The sequence below is a fragment of the Hylobates moloch genome, unplaced genomic scaffold (assembly GCF_009828535.3).
Source record: "Hylobates moloch isolate HMO894 unplaced genomic scaffold, HMol_V3 SCAFFOLD_1, whole genome shotgun sequence".
Classification (NCBI taxonomy): Eukaryota; Metazoa; Chordata; class Mammalia; order Primates; family Hylobatidae; genus Hylobates; species Hylobates moloch.
Window position 1 is genome coordinate 69,723,590 of NW_026652276.1, and position 19,614 is coordinate 69,743,203.

At 40.7% G+C, this 19,614-nt stretch overlaps 1 long non-coding RNA gene across 2 annotated transcripts in view; it reads left to right on the forward strand.

The window, feature by feature from the left end:
• The first annotated feature begins 4 nt into the window (after positions 1–4).
• Positions 5–19,614, forward strand: part of LOC131383849 (uncharacterized) — a 26,830-nt gene continuing 7,220 nt past the window's right edge. Inside the window, exons 1-3 of one of the 2 annotated variants that reach the window (XR_009214228.1) lie at positions 5–398; positions 1,286–1,414; positions 1,681–1,936. This is a non-coding gene — a long non-coding RNA (uncharacterized LOC131383849). Of the gene's footprint in view, positions 399–1,285; positions 1,937–19,614 lie in introns of both variants that reach the window. The other variant, XR_009214227.1, reaches the window with a different exon arrangement.

The following is a 19,614-nucleotide window of genomic DNA, read 5'->3' on the forward strand; positions in this document are numbered from 1 at the left end:
CCGCGGTCCCGCTGCTGGGGGGCACTGGGGGTGGCGACCCCGGTGGCCGGCCACCTGCGACAGGTGGCCGCTGCGTCCCTCGGAGACTGGTGTCCCACCCTCACCCCAGGGCCTCTGAGGCGGGGCGGGAGGGCAGGCGCCGAGGCGGAGTGGGGAGGGGGATGCTGGTGTCTATATATTTTTCATACAGCAAATGCCACTAAAATGGCTGCTGCCTCTCTGTTTCCTTAGAAACCCATGAGTCTTCCTCAGCAGCTGTCGAAACTTGCCGGCGGTTGCTTGCTCACCTTTGCCGTCTCCCCTTCAGAAAGGGCTGGAGGGGAGGGCAAGGACGGCTTGGCGTGGGGACGCCCGTCGAGTCTCTCAGTGAGGAATGAGAGGCCAGCTTCTCCTGCAGGGTGAGGAAGGGCTGGGAGCAATGGGGGCAGTGCGGGCAGGGCTGGGGGCAGGGAGGGAGGAGGCCAGTGGGCCGGATGTGGACTGAGCAGGTGACAGGCTGAAGTCACTGGCCTTGAACCCTGGGCCTGCCTGGGCTTCCATCGCCTGCATGGTGAAGAAAACACAGTTGAGAATGGGGAGTAGCCCGGCCACAGCAGAACTGAAGTTTTAGGATGCGGGCCGAGACCCCGGACGCGCTGGTGAACTTGTATGGCTGGCCCCACTTGCTGTTCTTCCTCTGGCTGGAGTGTTGAATGGGTGGTGATAACGGCCTATCTCTTGTAGATGTTCACACAAATGTCATGTCTACAAGTTGTCCAGTTACACTCTGCCAAGAACCAAATTACACGCCAATGGTTGTTTAGGAATTTGGGGACAAGTTAAATGTTTTGGACTATTACCAAGCACTGTTTTGATATTTACAGCACTACATTTGGGGCCAGACAATGGGGGAAAGGGACATGGCATTGCTTTCTTCTACTGTTCCCTGCCCCCCCCACCCCCCCACCTCCCCACCTCCTATCCAACCCTGCTCAGGGGAGAGTCAAGGGGACTGGAGAGAAAGAAAGAGCAAGTGCTTTCTGGGATGCTTTGATCCTAATAAAACAATTATTACCATGATATAAAAGCCTCCAAAGATGTGCCATTTCCCTCTGCTGGATAGCCAGGATCTGGTTTCAGACCTGCCACAGTGTTCCCCCAGCAACTCCTCCCTCCCTGCTCAGGGCTTTTCCCCCAGTTAACCTTCATTCTGTTAATTTCTATCATGTTTATGGTAATATTTAAAATAATATACTATATAAAGATTAACCAAAGGTATTTATGTTGTGGCTTTTCTACTATACAGGTATGAAGGAGGAACTGTATCTCCTATATATATTAAGTTTCATTTATAAAGACATCAGAGAGCACCTGAGAATGTTTCAAAGTCACCAGAAGCTTTCTGAAAATGCCTTTCTGCAAAGAAGGTTTCCAGGTAAGGAGCTAGAGGAGAAAGGAGCTGCACAACACCTGTCATCACACAGAGGCTCAGAGTTGCCATAGCTTTGGTTATGATACTAATAATAGTCGCCATTTATTGAACATCCACTGAGTGTTAGACCCTGTGCAGTACTCCTTACATGGGTGATCCCATTTAATCTTCAGAACACTCTATGAGGCAGAGCCAGAAGGACACTACTCCACAAAGAGCAATAAATATCCTTGAAAATCTAATGAAATATTGAAAATGATATGTATCAGTACTTTCAGGGAGAGTGTTAATTGGATTTGAAGGAAGACACTGATGAGCTGCTGGGAGTGAGAGTGAGACCCTCGAGGAGTCTACAGTGCATTTTAAGGAGTGTAGCTCTGATGAACTGCAAGGCCTTTGTTTTGCTGTGTGGGGGCCCTGCCTTTTCTCTAAAGAGAAGTTGAAGACTTACTTAAAGAACATCCTTTCGAAGGAGAAACAACAATCACTAGCTTGTCCAGCGCATGCTCATGTCTTCATCCAGAGGTAGGTACAAGTAATCCAAGATACTCACTAAGACACTGAACTCAGGAAGGGTGGATAACCCAGCTACAGGAGATGGGGCCCTGGAGTGGAATTTGGGTCTGTCTGATTCCAAACCCTTGCACATCAGTGATGGTGTCCCTGTTTCTGCCAATAGAATGGGAGTATAGGGCATGTCTACAATGACTGTTCAGAGGGTAAGAACAAAATAGTTATAAATCAGTTTTTTAATGTAAAAATAGAGAAATGTGTGAGGAATTAAAAATTAGAGATCCTTAAAACATCAGGAATAGCTTTACTGTCCTACAGATTATCTTGTGATCTGAGAGGGATTTGATTGCTGGTCAAGAACTACAGGAGTAAAGGAAACTCTGTTGATAATTAGTTATTATAGTATTAAGAGGAAGAAAATGGGCTTTTGCTTGAATTGGATGGGAAAGGCAAAGAACCAAAGAATATTTATTCATTTCCTTCTCTTTAAAAGAACATAATGTATGTCAGTCCCAAAAGAGCATATGTTGTATGATCCTATTTATGTGAAACTTCCAGAAAAAGCGAATCTATAGAGATGGAAAATAGATTAGGGATTGCCTAAGGCTGGGAGGTGGGAATAAGGGATGACTGCAGATGGGCCTGAGAAATCTTCTAGAAATGATCTAAAATTGGACTGTGGTGATGGGTACACCACTCTATAAATTTAATAACAATCATCAAATGGTATAGTTAAAATGAGTGAATTTTACAGTATGCAAATTATCTCAATAAAAATGTTAAGTAAATAAAATATTAATAAACCTATATGGAGACAAAAAATAATATGATTGATCTTTTGGGGGGAAATAGAGAAAAGTATAGGAGAAAAAGTAAAAATTACCCATAATTCCATCACCTAGAGGTAATACTGTTAATATTTTAGTGCATTTAATTCTAAACTTTTCTATCATAAAAAGATACAATCAAGGCCAAGCACAGTGGCTTACATCTGTAGTCCCAACAATTTGGGAGGCCAAGGCAGGAGGATTGCTTGAGGCCAGGAGTTCAAGACCAGCCAGGGCAACATAGGGAGACCCCCCCCATCTCTACAAAAATTAAAAAAAAATTTAAAATTAGAAGTGATATGCTCATACATGTACCCACAAACACATACATATAACTAGCTATGTATATATATATGTGCATACATGTATGTGTATAGATACATGTATTCAAACAGACTTGAAAGCATTAATAGTTTATAGGCTACTTTTTCTATTGGAATGGAAAAATGCTTTACTTTCCTTAAAAAATCCTTAAACATTTTTTCCTGGCCACCAAATATTCTAGTGTACAGTTATAATTTACTTACACTATCTTTTGAGACTTGTTTTTTCACTGGGAAAAGGTATTATCTGCTTAATCTCCTTCCTATAGTTTAGTGAATTCTTTCTCTACTAGAGAACTAAGATCTCTACTGAAGATCTCCATGAGACAAGGATGAGACAAGACCAATATCTGTTAATGCTGTGTAGATCCTCGAATGAGTTGCTAAATGTCTGATTTCCATTTTGTTCATCTGAGCAGAGGTTCAAAGTTAGGAATTTGAAGGCAGGCAGCCAAGTTCAAATTGCAGCCATATCTTCTACTAAATGTTTGGCCTTAACTTAACTACTTAGCCTAAGACTCCGTTTCATCATCTGTAGAGTGGAGAAATTAATAGTATTATACATGAATTTGGTATTTGTAAGATATTTAGCATAAGTGCCAAGCACATAGTGAGTGTTCAATAACTCTTAGCTATTATTCTCCATATAGTGCAGATAATACTAGGTGCTCTCTGCATTTCACAGGGACCTGATGGCGATAAGCCGTCGAGATCACTTATTCTAAAAGGCTTTGACATCTATAAATTGCAAGTTTTGGCTATAAAGGATACAAGGGATGGGTCTCCTGAGAAACCCATAGAAATTCTCCAGGAAATTCTATCATAGATTGGGCATTCACTCATATCCGTATATGGGGAAAAATCTGATTCACCATGTTTTAGGTACCTCATTGGAAGGTAGGTTATAAAAAAAACATCTATCACTCCTGCTGGTGACATAACCAATTCAATGAAGATGCAGTATTCCTTCGGTGAAATCATAAAAGCAATTTTAATGTTTAAACTTGCTCAGTGAAGGCAATTGTACCCCTGCCACTGGATATAGCTTGTTTGGTCACTTATAGGTAATAGAAAGTACCAGATTCTTTCTATTAGAATGCCCAAACCAATATATCACTACATATTTCAATCTTCATTTCAAAGAAAAGAATTGTGCCCTCCTCCCCAACCTACAGCTGGTCATAGGCAGGTCTCAGCCTTTAGGAGAGAAGACGTGGTCAGCTTCTCCTTTCCTTCCTCATCCCAGACCACCATGAAAGCTGCTGGTTTTGACCCTTCCAGAATCAGAGTAGGGAAGGGAAGAGAGAAAAGAAGGGGCAATAAAGTTCTTACTTTACTGGGACAGTTGTAAGATGGTATTGTCTCTTCCAAACCTGGCTAATGTCAAACCTGCTCTTTCTCTTGTGGGTGCCTTCATTTTTTCTTAGGTGCCCCTGCTGCTGGGCCCCCAACATAAGCAAGTGTCACTGGATTTCCTGAGTCCCCTCCAAATTTCCTCCCTCTGTAGGACTCCCAATTTATCTTCCACCCACACCCCAGCTGTCTTCTTGAGCAGGATTTAAAGGGGCTCCAGGATCGTTCTCTTCTGTGTGTCCCACATTTGGTCCAGAGGGACACTCAACACCTATTTTGCTCTAACAAACTCAGAGTGCAGACCAATCCTACCAACAGTACAGCCTCTTCACTCGCCAAAGAGGCTCACCAGTCCCTCTCTCTTGATCTGTAGGTTTCCAGGGCTGGGGTCAGACAACAATCCCCTATGCTCCCAACTTACAGGTTCTCTGAGTGGCCCACATGGAGAGGAAAAAATAGTATGAGAAATATTATTTTTCAAGACTTTCCATGACTAAAACAAGAAAATACTCCTGTTTTAGTCATGGTTCTCCAGAGAAATAGAACCAATGGATTATATATCTATAACTATGTCTATATCTGTATCTATAAAAGGAGATTTATTATGAGGAATTGGCTCCCACAATTATGGAAGCTGAGAAGTCTTACCATATGCCATCTGCAAGATGGAAACCCAAGAAAGCGGTGTAATTCAGTCTGAATCCAAAAGCCTGAAAACTAAGGAAGCTGCTAAAAATTCCAATCCAAGAGCAGAAGATGAGATGTCCCCATGCTAGGAGTAAGGCAGGAAAAAAGGGGCAAATTTTTCTTTTTGTTCTGCTCGGGCCCCAACTAATGGGATGCTGCCTCCTTGAGGAGGGCAATCTACTGAGTCCACTTATTGAAATGCTGATCTCATCCAGAAAAACCCTCACAAACACACAAAGAAACAATGTTTAATCTGGGGACCCCTTGGTCCACTCAAGGTGACACATAAAATTAACCATTACAACTCCTCACAAAATCTTCCTTTAATTTCTCCTTCGTAGGCACTGTTATTTCCCCCTTCAGGTGAGAAGTTTTGGATCCATGAAACTGGTCTTTAGTATTTTGATTGAAAGTTTGCATCTTGGCATCTCACTTTGGAATTTCATATCTGTTCTATTTTGGTGCCTGACGTGAAACTTGCAATTTAACATCTGTGACTTAGGCTAGTGAAAACTGAATCAAGTCAACTTCCTTCCACACCTTCAACATTAATTCCTACTCAACCAAGACAATTGCCTTTTCTATGCAAAGTAATTCGCCTGGGAGTTGTGAGGAATACCATACTCATTAGGGAAGTACAGCTCTTACAGTCTCTTGAGCTTTCTAAAAAAGAAATGCGTAATTAAAAATATCTGATCAGGAGAGTCCCAATTTGTGGGTTATAATAAAAAGGTTGTGGTTTGTTTTAAAACTGTGATTTGTCCATTTAGGGGACTATATTTGGATTAAGATCTTAAAGCGATGATAAGGGGAGACAGGAAAGTAGCTAAAATTTTATTTACGATAACACATTTTTTTTAGACTTCACTGCTAAAGCAAAAGTCACAAATGACCCACATTTAGGACTTCAATATTTTCAGTACTAAATTAAGTACTGAGGAAAGAAAAGAACTTTCATCTGAGGATCGTGAGCCCTTACGAATTGTTAGGCCCAGAGAGGCATTAAAATGAGATCACAGTTGTGCCCTAATCCCCACTCTGAGCTATGTATTTATCTCCTGAAACTGCTTAGCTATTGCCACAGTAGCTATAAATTAACCTAATAATGCTACACCAGACACTATAACCCACACCCTGTAGCTTAACAATGTATAGCCAATCACTAATCAGTGTTTAGTCTGTAAACCAATGAGAATTCCTGACAAACAACTTTGTATCAGCCCACTCACTGTTTTCTTTTCTTACCTTTAAAAGCCTGCCTGTAGGCCCTTCGCAGTGGCTCACTTCTGTAATCCCAGCACTTTGGGAGGCCAAGGCAGGTGGGTCGCTTGAGGCCAGGAGTTCAAGACTAGCCTGGGCAACATGGCGAAACCCCGTGTCTGCAAAAAATACAAAAATCAGCCAGGCATGGTGGCACTCGCCTGTAGTCCCAGCTACTTGCAGGTGCTAAGGTGGGAAGATCACTTGAACCTGGGAGGTTGAGGCTGCAGTAAGCTGAGATTGCACCACTGCACTGCAGCCTGGGTGACAGGAAAAAAGGAAAAAAGGAAAAGAAAAAAAAAGATAAATAAAAGTCTGCCTGTAACTGCTACTAATCAGAGTGTCTATTCAGGGCAGCGTGCATCTATGCTCCTGGGCTGCAATCTTCAAACTCCCGGCCCAAATAAACTCCTACTTAAATTAACTCTGCCTCAGTTCCTTTCTTTTAGATCGACAGTATTATTACATTTCTTTGTGACTTTTAGAAGCAGAGTTTTTGTTTTGGTTTGGTTTTGTATTTCTATCATTATGACATGTAAAAGTAAATTAAATTAGAAAGGAATTAGCTATTTAGTTTTAACTGTACTTTAGATATATCCAACTTCGGGGCACTAGAATTAAGGTAAACAACTAAATATAAGCGCAAGAAAAAAAATGGTTTGAACTTGTCTAGTGACTATCTTCCAATCTCCAGCTTTGTAAAAGACTAAGGTAAAGTTCTGTTTTGTACTCCCCGTGCACTTCAGGTAACTTCATAGGTAAGGGCAGTTATAGTTCCTAGTTTTATAGAAAGGTAAATTATCTAGTCAGGAGGCAAAGTTAAAATGAACTCTATTAATTTAAAAAAATTCAGAGTTAAAATTTGTGACTTAGTTATTAATGGAAGCAAGTCTTAAGAGAAAAGAAAAATCTTTTGTCCTGGAAGTAATTGCATCTGGTTGAGAAGCATACTGACCTCTATAAAGAAAATGGTAGTTATTAGTGTTAGTTCCTGTAACATACAAACTCCCTGCCTCCTGGGAGGCAATAGGCTAGGGAAGAGCTTGAACGCTCCACCTCGCCCCCTTCCCAGAAGGGACAATTCCTCACAAACCCAGAATGGTGAAAGTCAGCAATCCACAAATCACTCAGGTCCAAACTGGGTTCAGTACTCCACCTATGCCAAAGCCTTCCTCACCAAAACAAAGCCTGCACTTTCTCACCAAAACAAAGGGAGAGGGTTACATATGCCACTTTCTCAAGCTCAGTTGGTAAAGTTGCAGTAATGAACTTTGGTACATAATTTGCAGTGAGGAAAATGTCACCGTGTCACAGCTTTAGTCTTAGGCCTATTTTCTAGTGGTGGAGTATATTTATTTTGGTGAAATAACAAGCTGCCATTGCTTTTTATTATTGTAAGAAAGACACAGAGTACATTATTCAACTCAGAAAATCTCTACCTGTGTTATACTCATTTTTCACACTAACAGCGAAAATTACCACAAACCAATTTTGAATGAATTATGGTCACCCAGTGTTTGTTACAATTTCCTTTTCATCAGTAATCCAATATGGTCTCCTACATATTTCAAAAAATGGATGACTTTATATAGTGGATTCCACAGAGAAAATAGCATAGGAAAGAGAGAATGTGACTAAAAATCATATTGATTATATTGAACCAAGAGCACGTGTGACTTGAAGGAAGTAAAATGGAGAATCGTCATTTAAAGTGAGACACATTAAATCTTGACTGGGCAATAGGTAATAAGGAGCTGAGCTCTTCTGCTTAGGTGACACTAATTTTCACCTTAAAAATATGATAGTGCCACAACTAGTAAAGAAGATATATTTATTGGCATTTTGGGACTAAAAGTACTAGTTTGGTTCCAGAGATAGAAAATAGGAAGCTTAGAAGAGGTCAACCTGGGAAGACAGGATTCTTTCTCCCCACCGTGACTCTGCAGGAAGTAATACCCTCCCCTGTGGGCAAGGCCGACCCTGCAAGTCCAGATGAGAAGAGTTCCCTCTGTCTGCTCTTTCCTCTGCCTGATGACCCAGAGGCTTTGCAGCTGTGATCCTGGCAGCCCCTGGCCTCCTCGGGGAGCTGCAGAATTCAAACCCTGGAAATGGAGCTCTGCTTGCAGCTGCACCTGGGGCCTGACCTGCTTAGGACAAGCCTGTCTGGACCTAAGAGAATCCCACTGCCACCCACTCAGCTACTCCCCAACAGACTGCAAAGACCAAGTCTTTTTCATTTCTTTATATCCATTGATTCCTTGAGTCATTGAAACTCAATAAATATTTACTGAGCACCTACAACGTGCCAGGCACTGTGATAGGCACTGAAGAAAGGGCAAAGGACGAGCAGATAAATTTCCTACTTGCAGGGAACACTGTGGTGGTGAGTAAAATGAGACATAGCAAATAAACACATAAATATATAATCTGTCAAATGGCGATAATTGATGTGAAGAACGATGAAGCAAAACAAGGAAATGCAGAGACAGGAAAGGAGCATCTATCTGGTATGAAGTAGTCAGAGAAGGCCTCTCTGGTCAGATGACATTTGGGCAGAACCTGGGGCCTGTCTCAGCACCACCTGTCCCTTCCTCAGCCACTTACTTGCTCCCTGCAGCCACCACAGGCCCCTGTGGTTTTCCTGCCTGAGGCTCACCAGCCACAGGCCTAGAATATCTGGCTTCTCTCCCCACATCCAAACTCAGCTGAAATGCCAAACTGCAGGACCTTGTTTCCTGAGCAACTGCCAATGGGGCTGAACGATGCAACTTGGAAAGGAAGAGGATTTCATTCCCCCTGAATGGACTTTGCACCAGCGGGAGACAGGAAACAGGAGATTGGAGGATACTGAACTGCCTCTCCCTTTCCCCCTCCGTCTGGTGCACAATTTCTCCACACAGCCTGCTGTGTGGACAAGCCTGTGCACCGACTGTTATGGGTTGAACTATGTTCCCCAAAAAGATATGTCGAAGTCCTAACCCCCAGTAACTGTGAATGTGGCTTTATAGTATTTGGAAATAGGGTCTTTGCTGATGGAATCAAGTTAAGATGAAGTCACTAACGGGATGGGGGCCTAATCCAATCTCTTGTCCTTAGAAGGAGAAAGACAGAGACACATCAGGGGAAGATGGTGAGGTGACAATGGAGGCAGAGATTGGAGCAATGCATCTAAATGCTAGGCAACATCAGAGAGCTGCAAACACCAAGGCTAGAAGAGGGAGGGAAGGAGCCTCCCCTACAGGTTTGAGAGGGAGCATGGCCTCGCCATACCTTAACTTCAGACTTCTAGCATCCAGAACTGTGACACAATACATTTCTGTTGTTCTGAGTGATGACAGTGTGTGGTGCGTTATTACAGCTGCTCTAGAAACTAACATATCGAGTGGCCAGCTGTGTGGGATTGTACCTCCCAAGTAACCCTCTGAGACTTAACCTTTGCCCAGGGCTCTGTTTCTAGAGAACTGTGACAATGATAGGTAGACCTGAATAAAGCGAAGGATGATATCTGCAGGGATATTTGAGGACAGGGAGTGCTGACAAGGGAGGAGCCAGTGCAAAGGCCCTGAGGTGGCAGTATGCTTGGTGTGTTGGAGGAGCAGGAAGGCGGCCAGGGTGTTTGGGGAGTGAATAAGGGGAAGAGTGTTTGGAGGAGAAGTCAGAGAAGGGGCCAAAGACATGTTCTCTAGGGTCAGAAAGGCCTTTGGATCTTTTCGACATTATCTTCTTGACATGTAATTTATATAGTAGTAAAATGAACAAAATGGGTGACTATTTTGTGAATTTTTTAGATACATAAAACCATGTGATCACTATCCAGATCAAATGTTGAACATTTCCATCACCCCAGAGAGTTCACTCCTGCTACCTTCCAGTCAATACAACTTACCAATCCTGAGGCAACCACTACTCTCTCTTTTATCACCATAAATTTGTTTTAACCTGTTCCTTAATGGCATATAAATGAAACTACATAGCATGCTTTTGCTCAAAATAGTGCTTGTGAGGTTCATCCATGTTGCTGTATGTATACTTCGGTTATTATTATTGCTGAGTAGTATTCCATTGCCCGGATATATCACAAATTATTTATCCATTCTTCTGCTAAATATTTGAGTTATTTGCAGTTTAGGCCTATAATAAATGAAGCTGCTAGGAACATTTATGTGTTCCTCTTATTTTGGTTGTATGCAATCATTTCTCTTGCTATAAACCTAGCAGTGTACTTTCTGGGTCAACTGGCTTAGGTTAACTGTATTCGTTTACACCACTTTACACTCCCATCAGCAATATATGAGTTCCAGGTATTCTGCATCCTCACCAACACTTGGACCCTTTCTGGTAGGTGTGCAGTGGCATTGCATTGTGCTTTTAATACGCATTTTCCTGCTGACTAATGCACTCCTTTTTATATGCCTATTATTCACATATCTCCTTTTATGAAGTATGTATTCAAGTCTTTTGTTCACATTTTATGTTTTTGTTATGGCCACATCTCACTTCCAGAATCTGTATTGGTTATCTATCGCAGCATTAAAAAAGTACTCTAAAGCTTGACAGCTAAAAACAACAAACATTCATTCTCTCACACAATCTCTGCAGGTCAGGAACCTGGGTGCAGCTTCATGGGGTGGTTCTGGCTCAGGGTCTCAGGTTGCATTTGAGCTGCTGTCTGAGGTTACAGCCCTACCTATCAAAGCTGAACCAGAGCCAGACTCCATGTCTAAACTCACTTATGTGAGCTTCAGTGTGAGAAATGTATGAATTTTGTTTGATGAAATATTGAAAAGCTTAACAACTTCCTCCTACTCTCATTGGCCTCTTGGTGCCCAGTATCTGAGTCTGAAAAATCTCATCTAAAGGAATAGATGGCAGCAAAGACAGAACCAAGGTCCCACAGCTATTGGGGAGATCGGCAATGAGTGAGGAAAAAGGGGTGTCAGCAATCTAAAAATATTCAGGCTGACAGAAATATAACTGTTTGAAATGACTCACTTTTATTAAGATCCTGCCATCTCACTTACCAGCTTAAAAAAAAAATAGATCACAGCAGAATGTTTCAAATTCTCCATAAATGGCCATTTGATCCAGCAACCTACCTGTGGAAATTTATGCCAAGATTAGAATCAACAAACACATACAGAGATGCACACTGAAGTATTATTTATTAGGAATCTAAATTGTGGAATCATTAAAGGGAATACATATTCCCTCAAAAGAATACCATGGTGTTATTAAAAGTAGTCATTATGAGTGGTTAGGATATAATATAATATTACAGGAAATTCTTAGGATATACCATTAAGTAGAAAAACTTTTCTTCCTAGCTTTTCAGTGTGAAAAATTTTAAACCTATAGGAAAGTTGTAAGGCCAGAACAATAAATGCTTGTATAGCCTTCATCTAGATTCTCCAACAGTGACCACAGTTGCCATATCTCTTTAAGTGTAATGCACATCCTTTGAGAGTAAGTGCAGACATTTTGATACCATGGTCTAAGTACTACAACACCTATCTAAAATTGTAGAAGGAAACTCTTCTGCAATTTTCACACTCAAGACATTTAACATTGATATAAAGTTTATATTCAAATTTCTTCAAAAGATTTAAAACTATCTCTTTGGCTTGTTTCATCTGGGACTCAATGGAGGATTGAGCATTGCATTTAGTTGTTGTGCCTCTTTAGTCTTTTTTGATCTAAAACAATCCCTCAACCATTTTTAAAAATTATTTCATGACATTGACATTTTTAAAAGACTCTGGAACAGTTATTTTACAGAATATCCTTCAATTTGGATGTGTCTATTTCCTCATGATTAGAAATTACATAAACTTCCTGGCTAACTTCTCCATTTTATTTTGTTTTCAAAATATATTACTCTTTCCCATGTCATGTGAAAATAAAAAATCTCTAATGTGTTTGTGAAAAAGATTAAGCCAAGATTTTGTTTGGATGCAGTGTGATTTGGACTTAGGTGTGTGCAACTGAACTTCATCCTTTGTCATCAAGAGAATAGTATAATATCTAAGAACATGTAGCTTAAGAAATCCAGGCACTTGAGAGGCACTGTAAGTAAACTCTAATTCCCACAGCAGAAAGAAGGGGTCTGTCTGCTTTTTAACCACCAAAGGTTTGTCTATATCAGGGACTGTTTCCTATTCTTTGTTTCCTTCTGTTTGCCAGACCAGTCTATAAGGCAGTAAGGAGTTCATCGGTTCATCAGAATAGACTTCAAGACACTAGATCACAATCCCAACGATTAAAATCATCTGCTTTGCCACTGCTCAGATGGAAGCAGTATGTGTGCCTTCAAAATTGTTTTACTAGAAATTTTGAGTCCTGAAAATACCTGATTTCTAAACTAAACAAGCAGAATCTAGGCAGAGGGATGTCTAAATTTCATTTATAACTTAGCCTATTAAGGCTGCCAATAAATTATACCAACTTATATAAGTAACAGCCATGGTAAGGATATTGCCTTAATGGTAAGTGCTTCTTACTTGAGACTTACAAATCTGGGTACTATTTCTAGGAACAGCCTACTGAATGCATCCAAGAGCTTGGCTTAAGTCCCAGGGATGACGAAGTTCTTTGAACCCATGCCATCACCCCTACCTCACCTGCCATGATAGTTATTGCCAATTAATCACAGTGTTCTTTTCTATTAGCCTGGACACTGCTCAATTTCCCAACACAGCACTACAAGCAGCCACTAATAATAATTTGGAGTCAATACATTAGATGAAATCTTTATCACCCTTGGAAAATATATTTTTCTGACTCTCATCTAGTTTTTAGCTTCTCAACTTCATCTATACGTGAATGGTGAGGGTCTAGGAGTCTGTTTCTTGTGAATGACCTACAGATAACTGGCAAGCCTGGTAAAATCTCATATCAGAGCAGGTTGACCAGGTGATTTGACAAGGGAAGGAAAGGATAAGATTAGTTAGGGTTGGCCACTTGCCAGGACAATTGACCTTAATATCTCTAAGAGCTGGAACACAAAATTGATGTCTTGCTCAGGAAATAGTCCAAGTTGACTCCAGGCTTGGGGGATGGGAGTGTATGAGTTCCATTCTACACAGTCATTAGGGATTCGGACCAATAGAGGCTCTGCCTTCTTTAACACCTGACTTCCCACACGACTGTGGGCATTTGCATCGACCTGGTGGTAAGGGAAGGGGCATGGAGGAGTGCCACATGAGTGGCTTTTACAGGGGAAGCCTGAAAGTGGCTCACGTCAATTCTGCAATTTTGTATTTGCTAGAACACAGTTACATGGCAGTAGCTAATGGTAAGGCAAGCTGTAAAGTGTAGTTCATGGAAGGGCCAACTCTTCCCAATGGCACTCTACTATAGAAAGGAGCATAAACGTTTGGTGGCCAGCCAGCCACCTCTGCCCATAAAGAGGGGCTGTTCTGTGAAACTCCAAGGCTTCTTGTAGGACAAGAAAATGATGATAGCACTTGAGTGCACATAGCAATATGCCAGAAATAATATTGCCTGGCTTTTTCCTAGCTGGTCCATGACTCAGCCAAATTTGAAGATGAAATTTTGGATAGTGAAAATTATTAACCCTTCCGTGCATTACTGGAAAAAATCTGTGAAATTTTAATCTCTAGAATATCTTTAAAGATACAATGGGGGCCGGGCACGGTGGCTCACGCCTGTAATCCCAGCACTTTGGGAGGTGGAGGCAGGCAGATTACCTGAGGTCAGGAGTTCGAGACCAGCCTGGCCAACATGGTGAAACCCCGTCTCTGCTAAAAATATAAATATTAGCTGGGCCTGGTGGCACATGCCTGTAATCCCAGCTACCCGGGAGGCTGAGGCAGAATTGCTTTAGCCTGAGAGACAGAGGTTGCAGTGAGCTGAGATCATGCCGCTGCACTCCAGCCTGGCCAACAGAATGAGACTGTGTCTCAAAACAGCAACAACAGAAAGATACAATGGGAGTTCTACTTCTACCTAGGATGTAGAAAGCAGACAAGAACAACTTTTCCACCCTAGAAATGAGAAAAACTACAGATAAAATACAAACTCATAATTTTTCTTGAACCCATCAGATAGTTAAGGCCATAGGGCAACTAGGTAGCTTGAAATCCAAGGCCTCTCTAAGAATACAGGGTGCAAGCTCTGTCTCACCTTTGGCAGAACACAGGAAGAAGAGGTGCCGGTTGCCATCAAAGAGGAAGGATTTGCTAAAATTTCTAACAAATTGCAGAAGTCTGACTGTGAACTAGTGTGACAGTACAGGTTTGTCTGGGAGCCACAGACAGAAAAGCAGTACACACTTACAAGATCTTCTTCACAGATTCCCATTTGGTGCTCATGAGAAAGACTGGGTGAGGATGGGGGACCAGAGGGAGTCATCCTTGGTGGTGCAGGCCTGGAGGAGGGGAGTGCAGTTGCTGAGGGAAAGTCACAAAGCTCTCCTTAGAAGCTTTCTCAAGGAACAAAAGCCTCTAGCCTCAGGGGAAGAAGCAGAACCTGTATATCTCCAAGACTAGATGGAAACCCATTACAGCTAGAGAAAGAGAAAACAAAACAAAACCTTGTCATTATTGGAAGAGGAAGGAACAGTCCTAGGCTCAGGATCCTACACCATTACTATTAGAAGTCTCCTACCACTGGGCAGGTGCAGGAAAGTCCTACAGAAGATTTGCCAAAGATGCAAGGCAGTTTGGCTGCCTTGAAAAGGAGAAGTAGGATCACATAGGAACAAAACAACTGAGCTTGCAATACAATACTGGGTAACAAGCAATAGCAGTCCACTCCTTGGGAAGATAGATCTCTTTTGTGGTGCTACAACACAGGAAAGGCTGAAAGCTGGGGGTAGAGCAGCAACATTGAGAAAATCTCAGCCAGGCGCAGTGGCTCACGCCTGTAAACCCAGAACTTTGGGAGGCCGAGGTGGGCAGATTACTTGAAGTCGGGAATTCAAGACTAGCCTGGCCAACATGGTGAAACCACACCTCTACTAAAAATACAAAAATTAGCCCAGTGTGGTGGCGCATGCCTGTAATCCCAGCTATTTGGGAGACTGAGGCATGAGAATCACTTGAATCCAGGAGGCAGAGGTTGCAGTGAGCTGAGACTGTACCCCTGCACACTGGCCTGGGCGACAGAGCAAGACTCTGTCTCAAAAAAAAAGAGAGAGAGAAAAGCTCTTTGACACCCAAGCAGCAACAAAACCTGCTCAACTGCTAACTAGATAAACTCAACCCCTATACAAATAGCCTAGCAGAAGAAGAGATATGCTCATTTCCAATCATATATACTGTTTATTTCAGCCTCTGTTGTCCTACAAACAATGTCTGGTATTCAGTCAAAAATAACAAGACAGTAAGATAGGAAAAGTAACCCACTGTCCTGAGATAAAGTGATCAACAGAACAAAACTCAGAGATGATTCAGATGCTGGAACTATCACACAAGCCATTTGAAATAACCATTAGTAATATGTTAAAGGCTCTAAATGGAGAAGGCAGACAATGTGCACGAACCAATATGGAATTTCAGCAGAGAGATGAAAACTGTAAGAAAACGTATATTGGAAACACTGGAAATAAAGCAAGATGGGAACAAAGATAAACAAAGATTTCTTATGTATGACACCAAATAAAAAACCCACTGAGACATCACTACATACCTAACAGAATGTTTAAACTTAAAAAGACCAGCTGAACCACATGATGACCCGGATGTGAAGCACTGGAACCATCATACATTGCTAATGAAAATATGAAATAATATAGCCACTTCAGAATATAGTTGGTAAGTTTTTTTAATAAAGCTAAACATACAATATGATCTAGCCATCCTCTCTTAACCATTTACCAAAGAGAAATAAAAACCTATTTTCAACCAAAAACCTGTATGTGACTATTTATAGTGACTATTCATAATCTCCAAATGCTGGAAACAACCCAATTGTCTTTCAGCTGGTGAATGGATAAAGTGTAGTACATCTATGCAATGGAGTACTACTCAGCAGTAAAAGCATGAACTGCTGTCACATGCAGCAACTTAGATAAATCTCTAATGTATTATGCTAAATGAGAGGAAAAAGACTAGAAGAGCTATATAATGATCTAATTTTTAGGACCTTCTAGAAAAGGCCAGACTATAAAGACAGAAAATAGATCAGAGCTTGCTAAGAACTGGGGTAGAGGTTTTGACTAAAAAAAATGAATTTTGGGGATGATGGAACTGTTCAATATCTTGAATGTAGTGGTAGTTGTACAACTTTATGCTTTTGTCCAAACTCATAGAACTGTACATTTAGAAAGGTGATTTTTAAAATATATAAACATATACTTCACAAAAATAATAAGCAAACACATTAAAAGATATAATAAATAAAGACAGAGACTCTGGCTTCCTGACTTTTTCAATCCTCTATTACATTGCCTTACAAGAAGATGATGCTTATGGTCTATTGTATTTTGGCCCAGAATATCCCCTACCCTTTCCTAGGGCCTTCCTCATGAGACCTTGCCTTGTCAACCCAAATGGAATCACTCCAGAAAATACAAATTCAAACTCACTCAATGTACTCTGTTTGCTAAAACAAATCCTATAAGCCTAGAATATACTACATCACATTTGATTTAAAATGTATTTAACATCCAAGAAAAATTACTCTGAATGCTATATTAAAAGACCTAACTTTTTCTAAAATATATCTTATAGATCTCAATTTTTGTGAGCCACATCAAATCAATCTCTGATCATTTCAATAACATGCATATTTTTACATCTACATGAAAATGAAAATTGTACCAAAATAAAGTTTCATTTTTTATGGAAGTTTTTTACTCTGCCTTCCTTTCATAATTTTGGATTTGCCCAGTTTAGGATGCTAAAGGGCAGTGAGAACATCTCTTCATTTCACTCGCTTCATTATTTCCTTCCATGAGTGTGGAATTTTGCCTGTCTCAAACTAACCTGTTACCTAAAACTAAAGGCCGATTTCTCTCTTTAGAAAATACCATTTCAAATGGAATTTTTATGATTACAAATTTTACATTCTTATATTCAAATTTTTTAGCAAATTACATTCCATGTGACAAATTCCTGGTTTCTTTTACTTTTCCATTATGGACCATCTCAAAAAAAGATCAGCAGATTTCATTTACCCTTCCCCAGGAAAAGCAGGACATTCCTCTCCTTAATCTGGTAGCTCTCAGCTCTATTGGAATAACACCCTTTTTATAAAACAAATGTTTTGTAATGTTTCCTTTGCTATCTTAAAATGAAGTGTCTTACACATTACAGGATGTCTAACACCCTTAGCCCCCATCTACTAGAGGCCAGTGAGTTCCATTAATCATTTTGACAACCAAAAATATTCCCTCACAGAGCTCTAGGTTGTCCTTGGGTAGGAGGAGAGTGGAACCACCACCATCAAGAACTACCAATTTAGGGCATATTTCCTTAATGGCAAAGCAATGTTCTACTTAAAAATACTAATAGGCTTGGACTAAAGAACAATTTATTCAGAACGTGAGGCAGGAGAATCGCTTGAACCCAGGAGGCAGTGAGCCGACATTACGCCACTGCACTGCAGCCTGGGCAACAGAGCAAGACTCTGTCTCAAAAGAAGAAAAAACGAAAATTAGGCCAACTTAATTACGTATTTTAGTAACAAGTATTTTAGCCAAGTATATAGTTTAAGTAACAGGTTTAATAGGAAGCATAGTAACTAAAGGTAGTTTGTTAGTTATCTGTTGCTACACAACCAATTACCCCAACATTTAGCAGTTTAAAACAACAAGCATTTATTATTTCACTGTTTCTGAGGGTCAGGAATCTGGGAGCAGTTTAGCCCGGTTGTTCTGGCTCAAGGTCATCCATGAGGTTGCAGTCAAGCCAGGCTGCAGCCATCTCAGATCCATCTGGAGCTTGAGGCTCTGCTTCACTCACACGCACAGGGGTTTAGTTTAGCCATACATGGGCCTCTCACAACATGGTGTCCCCTAGAGTGAGCAATGAGAGAAAAGCCATAAGCAGTTCTTTAATAATGTAGTCTTGGATGTGGGACACCATCATTTCTGCCATATTCCATTGGCCAACCCTGGTACAATGTAGGAGGGACTCCACAGGCTGTGAATATCAGGAAGTGGGGATCACTGGGTGCCATCTTGGAGGCTGTTTACCCCAAGTAGGAATCTCTACATTTCTAAATAAATACAAGTACTCCAAACCACATTCAGGTTTTAACTTTATTGGATTGTAAGGGATTATTTCACAGAACTGAGAGAAACAGAAAACATTGATGAAGTTTTGTTCCAATTAAATAGAAACTGTTTCTTAGCAACATGAAAATATCATTTTAGTGATCTGAGGCTCAGAATCACAGTTTTTCAATGTCTATTTTTACCTCTGTATTTTAGATTTATTCAACTGCTGAATGTGAATAAAATTCCATTTAGCAATATACAGGTAGAAGTAAATCTGAAAAACACAATATTTGAACAAATACATATATATTAATTCTAGCAATAAGAAAATAAATTATTTATTAAACCAGAAAATTAGGCCAACATAGGCCTGGTGCGGTGGCTCAACCCTGTAATCTCAGCACTTTGGGAGGCTGAGGCAGGCGGATCACCTGAAGTCAGGAGTTTGAGACCAACCTGGCCAACATGGTGAAACCCCGTCTCTACTAAAAATACAAAAATTAGCCAGGCGTGGTGTCACGTGCCTGTAATCCCAGCTATTCAGGAAGTGAGGCAGGAGAATCACTTGAACCCAGGAGGCAGTGAGCTGAGATTCTGCCACTGCACTCCAGCCTGGGCAACAGAGCAAGACTCTGTCTCAAAAAAAGAAAAAAAGAAAATTAGGCCAACTTAATCAGGTATTTTAGTAATAAGTATTTTAGCCAAGTATATAGAAATGGTGTAGGCTGAGAAATATGAAGGTGAATGTGTAGTCCAAGTAAACACTTAAAAAAATCAAAACCCTATTTCTGACATAGTTTTGCCTTCATATTATTAATGAGTATGCCTTCTACACATTCATCTTGATAACATTTTCAAAATCTCAAAGGCAGGACATCAACTTTGTTCATTTTTGCTAATGGACTGAAGTTTCTGAAAAACATATAAATCCTTTATAAATTTGTGGCAATTTTTCAAAGGAGGATAAAAATCATTATAATCTAATGAAATGTTCTCTGGTTCCCTAAGAATTATTAATCACAATTATGATACTCCAGATTGTGACCTGTATGTTTATTA